This window comes from Hesperophylax consimilis, chromosome 4 (assembly GCF_061612785.1).
Source record: "Hesperophylax consimilis isolate HC1 chromosome 4, BYU_Hcon_1.0, whole genome shotgun sequence".
NCBI lineage: Eukaryota > Metazoa > Arthropoda > Insecta > Trichoptera > Limnephilidae > Hesperophylax > Hesperophylax consimilis.
This window is the reverse complement of record NC_142839.1, coordinates 35,494,917-35,503,033: the sequence shown is the minus strand read 5'-3', so window position 1 is coordinate 35,503,033 and position 8,117 is coordinate 35,494,917.

Below are 8,117 nucleotides of genomic sequence, written 5' to 3'. Positions count from 1 at the left end.
ATCACTATACGTTATAAATAATATGGAGTAATCACTATAAAGTAATCATTAATATGACAGGAATACATAAAAAAAATCAAACGTGAAATTAAGATAAGTGAAAAATGAATGAAAATTATTTATTAGGAAGGTTGTCGTAGAATTTGTGGTAATCACTATGCGTTATAGATAACATGGAGTTATAACTACTATACGTTATAGAAAACATGGAGTTATCACTATACGTTATAGATAACATGGAGTTATCACTATGCGTTATAGATAATATGAAGTTATCACTATTCGTTATAGATAACATGGAGTTATCAAATTTACACTTTAAGCCATCGATAAAAAACAAATTAAATCTTGTGAAACATGAATTTGGAAAGTTTCTATGGTGGTCTAAGTATTGCGAGTTCGGTTTTTATCATTTTGTAGTTTTAACGTTGAATGTAAAATTTAATGAACAATCAGAAGCTCTCGTAAACGAACAAATAAGAATAAAAGCTAGAATCTCATTATTAATAAAATTCGTGTAGGTACCAAATAAAACCATTCGTACATCCATCGGCCACTAACGCTATCTAATAACAATTCAATATGAACAATAATACTTATGCATTACAAAACATAAACGTTTTATTAACATCGACATTAAAGCAATTGCGGTTAACTGTCTCTATAAATAATGTGTTCTCAATTATTGTGTAGCTAATGTTAACATTTCACAAATATACCCAGAAACGACCCCACCCAGTCTATGTGCCTTTATACGAATAATAATCAAGAATAAAATGGAGAATAGTATATTCTCTCACGAATCTTCAAATTAAATAAACGTGCTTCCTTATGGCTGTGGTAATGCGATTTTATTGATAGATTTTCACCTGAGCTTGAGAATACGTATCAGAAACAAAGGATACCCACATTTAGCATAAACTGGTCGTAAAAACTCCCCGGCCTCCATTTACTTAGCAAATCTCTCTATTTGGTACACGAGTCTGGAGATGGTGTTTTAGCAGTCGATAAGGGCATCTCCGTAACGTCTCATTATGCCGTTTTTGTAAAAAACAAATGTGCCGTAAATGCAAAACAGATGCAACCACTTGTAATTTTACTCGAGGGTTTTGTAAAAGATACATCGATGTTTCAGTACAAAACGACGATTTTGGTTTCCATCTTATTTTGTTTCTGGTGTCAGAAATTGATTTTTTAATATTAATTTCTAAGATTTTAAGGTTCGCTGAAATAAATAACAAATCTTATGAGAGACAAATCAATAACATGCCTACATAATTATGTTTTGATTCAAGAATTTTTGCTCAGCCGGATGAATTAATTTTGTCCATATTTAATTACATATAGATTTTATGTTACTTCCAATCAGAAAAAGCCGAGATAATTTCATGACTACAGATCTATTTATTTTCAAATTTTCAAAAAATTTTATCCGCTTTATACTATCGGACTTTATTTACCGTAATTTCCCAGGTACTTAAAATCTCCGTGAATTTAATGAATATGGCAACACAAAGTATATTCACTTACTTCCAATTATATCATTATCGATCAACAAGGAAAGGTTTTTTCTAAAATAGGTCGACTTTTCATTAAATCGACATCGAATGTTAATGGAATGTCGACTTAAATTCGATGTTTCAAGACATTAATCCACAAATATTCTCTACAACTTAATCTTATCGATGTTTTAATTTTTAAATCCAATCCCTACTTGATCGAAACACGCTTTAACCTGCATATTTGTATCAAATTACCCGCTAGCTATCGAATCGTGATGATTAGGCCAAATCATCACTGACAAAGCCTTGGGACGCAGACAAAGGACCACAAAATGCCTGACTTTAGAATGGAAACAGTCCAAGGAAGCTCTGATGACTGTTCTAATAGACGATGATTAGTACGAAACCGTTTAAAAAGTACCAACCTTGAAAACAACGATCATTTTTATTGTGATTAGATCTCCATAAATTTTAATATACTCGAGATCGGATCTGCGAATAAATTGGGGTGAGACATTCTAATTCCAGTCTACGATAGTTGCCTGTGGTATTATATCAGCTAACTTGAACTGTGTTTCATAATAATTAGGTACTGATCATAAAATTGTATTGTTATTTCTATGATCTAACTGGAATTTGAAGCTAATCATCTCAAAGTCACGTTTAATATCAACTTTTTCAAGCCAAAAGGACGTAAAGGACCAAAGAATGAGAAAACATAGTGTAAAACGCATTGTAAATGTGGACAATGTGAGATTTCTTGTGAGATTTTCTTTAGATTATTTGTAGAAAGAACAGTACGTTTACTGTGAAGCCATGTAGAAATATGGATGTTGACGAAATGAAAATATTGAAAACTTGCTTAGTTTTTCATTAAAAATCTATCTAATCCTACTTAGCTCAAAAATTATCTAAAAGGCTCTCGGCATAAAATCAAAGTTCAATAAAAAATAAACATTTATTATAAGAATTTTACGAAAGAATTTTTTTTTTTTTTAAGAAAGTGTTTGAAGTATTTTCCCTTTTTTGGAAAGGCTCTTAAATAACAATCCTAGGAATAGTATTTGGATGATTAGTATAGCGCCGTTTTTGTGAAAAATCACCTCAAGGGTGCTGTACAAATATATAATACATTCTACAATGATCTATGTTATTACTAACTAAATAAGGAGATAATATACAGTAGTAGGCACCATACTTACCTGGCAGGTCACTTAAGATTAACACTTAATTATCATTAACTAATTGTTTATTAGCGAAATTTTAACGTGTGTTTCATTTATAAATCTAAAGAAAATGAATTACAATTTGGGAGACGGGTATGGGTACCTCCGCCCGGGAACCATTTATTGGATAAACAACACCCACCAACTTCGTTGCAGGCCGAATCGGAAGAGATTGGTTGAGAGAGGCCTTTTGAACTCTTCAGCAAGACTCAAACGTCCGTAACTCCTGGATACACTAATCCCCAGATTCTTATCCACACCTCATACTTTTTTCCTTCCCAGAACTTCCATCTCTTCTTTTCCTAAAAATACCCTTCACACAGCATCCCCAAAGTAAACATAGTCTCTGAGCGGAATTATTTGTCTAAAGGCCACCTGTGTGAAGTTAGTGTATGTTAGCTCCACACAGAAGGCCCTGTGAGTTGAGTTAGGTCACATTATGATGTACCTAATTGTAAAAGTCTTATTTTTTTAAAACGTGTTTGTTTCCTATCGTCATCTAGACCTACAATTTCCATATACGAAGCATGGTACTCAGTAACTCTTTATCACTTCTTCATCATTCAATTACATCACATAAATTGTCAATTCGCCAGGCATAGTTCATTTTCCCCTGCGTTGTGCAATGAGCGCGCAATGCGGTGTTGTACGTTTTCGTGAATCGGCGCAGGTGTCTAGGGGCGATCCCGTCACGAGGCTCGCTAGTCGGGGGTAGACACCGCGTTACCGCTAGGTCTATTACTAGGTAGGTACTGGAGGCGGTGATAGCTACGGAGACCTGTGCGGCGATACTAAATTATGGAGGCCGGTACCTTACGCTATAACATTGAGATTTAGCATGAAAGCTCTCTTAGTAACATTTTACAAAAATTCAATATACGTACAAACCGTTTCGACCCTCGTATATATATTATTTTAATTAACCAACCCTCAACCCTCGTAGCCGTTTTAAAACTGTGCTCAACTATTTTATATATATTTAGTTTAACCTAATATGCTTAATATATATTTTTTTTAATATATAATTAGAAATTCTTAAAAGGTGCAAAAATGGACGCCATATTGTTTCTTTTACAGTGTTTTTAAGTGTGCGAAAAAAAAATGTAAAAAAGCTGAAATCAAGTATTAGGATGTAGAAGAGTAGTAAAACTTCTAAAATCTAGAAATGCAACCATTAGAAATTATTACAGATTATCAAATTTATATCACTATTTAATTTAAAAGCAGTTTATTGTCGGTAATTGTAAAAATATTAAGAATGAAAAATTATTAAAGTGTTCCCGATTTCTAAAACCCTCACTCAATAACCGGAACAATCTCCAATCCCTACACATTACGTTATCCAGCGTAACACACACATGTTATTCTATTAAGTATAGTAATGGTATCGATGATTATTCCCGAGTTACGCCCACCATACGCGAGGGTTCCCAAATTATAGTAATCGGGTAAATGAATCTTCTTGTCTCGATTCTTACGTTACCCAATATATCTTTGAAAGTCCACGTATTGTATTTACCAGTGCGCAAAACTCATTGTATGGTATTATCGGGTTCGATTGCCAATTTTTAAGTGTGATTGAAGGCTGCTATTAATTCAACTCATTGTACGGACGAGTGGTGTTATCATTTTGAGATGCAATCGGCTTGTCTTCACTTTAAGTTGATGTTTAATATTATAGTTTGGTTCAGAATTTTGTAAATTTCGAGACCTTGGACCATCACAATATTATATACGTTTGTAAATAAAAATAAAGGAGGACATTAACAATCCGTGTGTATTATGAAATATAGTACGGAGTGTATATGATGAATATGTAATTGACGAAATGATGGTTTTGTTTTTTGAGTACGATTATCGTAAAGTTATTGTTTGCAAATTTTAATGTTAATTTTTTATTTTGCTTATAAATTTTACAAATTACAGGTTTTGTGTTTTTCTCTACAACCATACTAGGCTCATGCCCGTATTTTGATAGTCGTACATGATTATGTAAAATCTACTTAAATAATATTTTGTAGAAACAAATAATAATAAATTAGGGAAAAAGACATTTTATAAAAAAATTATATATTATTCTATTAACCATAAAAGAAATAAAAATGGGTATTAAAATGATCAAAATATTTTAAAGAAAATAGAAATTGAAATTAAAATTAAAATATTAAAAAGTCAGGTTAAAATACATGCAAAATTATGCCAATTATTTTATTTAAAAAATTTAACTTAGGTAAGTAGGTACCTATCTAGAAAAGTTCTTGTTTAAGGTAACATTGTCACATTTGAATTTAGTGATGACGAAAAAAAATTTGAAAGAGTGCAATTTTTTTTTGCAATTGTTGTAGTAACTTGTGTATAATTTTTAAAAAATATCCTATATTTGCCATTCGCATAAAAAACTGTAAGTTTTAGAAGTGTGATTTGTTGGATTTGAAAGAAAACTGATACAACCATTTTTTTCGTTTTTTTTAAAGTGAGCAATTAAATTAACTTTCTGTTCATAAAAGAATTTAGAATTTGTTTCATTCATTTCTCAAAAATTAAGGAAAAAATGGCATGTTTTAGGCACACTTCTACCGGTTTTTATCTTACCTTGTAATATGGCAGTTTAGGTTAGGTTAGGTTAAACTTCCATAAATAAACACTATACTATTTTTTAATACACCTAATTGAATTTCACTTTCGTTTTCTATAGTAAATGAAAGCAAATCTTGGAAACGGAAATTAACCTACTTCTCGACATCCGATCGAGCTGAAACTCGGTAGATAGACTCGTTGTCGATTAAATGTAAGTCAAACTTTGTTTTTTAGGGGTTATTTTTTTTAATAACCATGTGTATTAATGATAAATATCATACCGGTTTTATTTTTGCATATGAATGGTTTTGTTTGCAAAATGGCGTTCCAATATTTGCCAGAAGAAAGATTAAAAAAATTATATTTTCATTTTTCTATAAATAAATTGCATGTGTCCCTGCGCAGTCGCAGTTGAAGTTATACCATTAGTTTCCTCTTTGCATTGCAATCCATTAAACTTAAGATTAAGATATCGCTGAAAGCGTCCATATATTAGGCATTAAATCTAAATATTGATACAACGCCCTCTGTCGCCGTGGAATTGATTCCTCTGCTAGGCCGGACGCCCCGGGCATAGATTTATGCACGCCCCACGCCCTGGCGTGATGAATGCACGACGCTCCAAGTCTCCTAGCTGCACGCGGGCAGTACCGTGTCACCGACCACACAAAGCGCGCCGCGAGAACTAACAGCGGGAGGTCCTGGATGGCGTGAAATCCGTTCCAGATAAAACCCTAAATCGACTGTTGAAATTCTTTTGGAATTCTAAGAGAATCTGCTTTTTAAATAATAATAATAGTAATAATGTTTTTTATTTCAGCTGAACAGAGCTATGAGTGCAATACTCTACTACTCTGCTATGTAAAAGCGTACATTTAGCACTTGTACTACGGTGGCTTGAGGAAAAGGTTTAGGAAACAATTGTTGTTTGTTGGTTGATCTTCGGTAGCGCTGACTCGTCCGGTCTGCTTTGTGATGCATCAAGGCAGCAAACCCATGCACCCTTCCCTCTTCAAAAATCTGTAAGTCGCTGCATCGCCAAGGGAGGCCAAACAGCGCCCTGTATACGTGGTTATACTGTACTCGGAGTGTGTTTTTGACGCCTTGTGTTTACCTTGTCCATAGTTGGTTAGTGTAAAAGCTCATGCAGTATGTTTGGAATAGTTGCTTCTTCACCGGAGTACTGCACTTGTTGAATCTCATGGCGAGCATATTTGCTCGCACGCTCAGTACAATAAAATAATATGCGATCTAAATTCCCAACTTCTAGACCACAGAATATACAATTTGGGGAGTCATTGGTTTTTCACATTAAAGTTTCATTGTAATTTCGATTATAATATTCACAATTCTTTCTGGACAAAGATTTCCACGTATTTTTACATAGTGACATCAGAAGAGTTTTTTTACTATCAATCAAGTAAAATAATTTCCCTCACGGCCTACGTCATCGTTAAGGAAGGAGTGATCGTCGGAATTGAAGAGACGAATGTCTTAGGAGGGAGGAAACACAGAGACCGGCAAATCGTTGAACTCAAGAACGAGTCATAAAAACGACCCGTTCTCACAAGTGTGAACGACGGTGTTCTCACGATCGTCACAAATGTTTCATGCAATAATGTCTTGCGATGCCTACCCCATGAGTCATCGGAGGGTTACAAGTGTTGAAATGTGAGAAATAATTTGTTTGTGAGTTCACTAGATCTACGAACAAAAAAGGTTACCATCAATTCTGTAATCGCCACATTTTCTATAAGAACCTTTTTCCAAAGCGCTCTTAAACTTAAAAGCGTTTTTGGCTAACCGAGATCAGAGGTGGGTTGGTTCTAAATAACTCCACAACTCTTTACGTTAAGAATCTCGGCACGATCCTTTTAAAAGTAGTTTGTTGATAAAGGATTCATTGTAACGGAATAAAACCTAACTGTTTTTAATCAAAGAGCCGACGAAATAAAAACCTTCTGAAAGTGATTCTGATAATGAAGATGCGAGCACGTTTTTATGTTATATTTTAAGTTCTTTTTAAATGTAACTTAGATTTTGCAGAAGAAGATTTCGTCATTTTGATAAGCCACCCACAAATATTTCAAATCTTTTCTATGAAAGTGACTTGGGATATTGTGAAAAAAGCCAGTCTACTTTTTGTATGTTTACCAGAAGTATAATATTAACCCAGAAAGGTATCTCATAGCTTCCATCAGCCACCCATAAAATGTATATCATTACCACACCAAACTACTTCCGAGACTTCTGTTGTTAATTAACGTGCTTTTGGATATAAGTTGCCAAACTTATCTTTTCCCAATAGGGTTATGGCCTTTTTTTTCTTTTTTTTTTATATATTCAATAATATTTTTATTGGGTTTATAAAAACAGTTTATTTTTAAACAAGTTCTGCTGTGTCATTATTATGACGCGTGACAGCTGTTTCGCCTTCTGAAGGCATTATCAAACTGTGCTTTTTATAAACCCAATAACAATATTATTGAATATTTGAATAATAAAAATTAAAATGGAGTTCTACAAATTAAACTTAATAACAATAAAAAAAGGTTATGGCCTCGTCGTTTCGAAAAGCAACCCTTGTATACCTTAATCCTTCACTATTTAGTGACCATTGAAGATTCAGTGTCTCCCAGGCAGAAAATAACTTTCCAGGATGCTACAACACACAAGAGCATAAATCCTTTGGAAGTATCCAACACAAAGGTAAGTTAATCAAAGAGTATTGCTTATTCCCGCTATGAACAGAAAATGAACTTTCAACCGTTATGTCAATCGCAAAGTTTCCACTAGACCACGACTCCTTTAA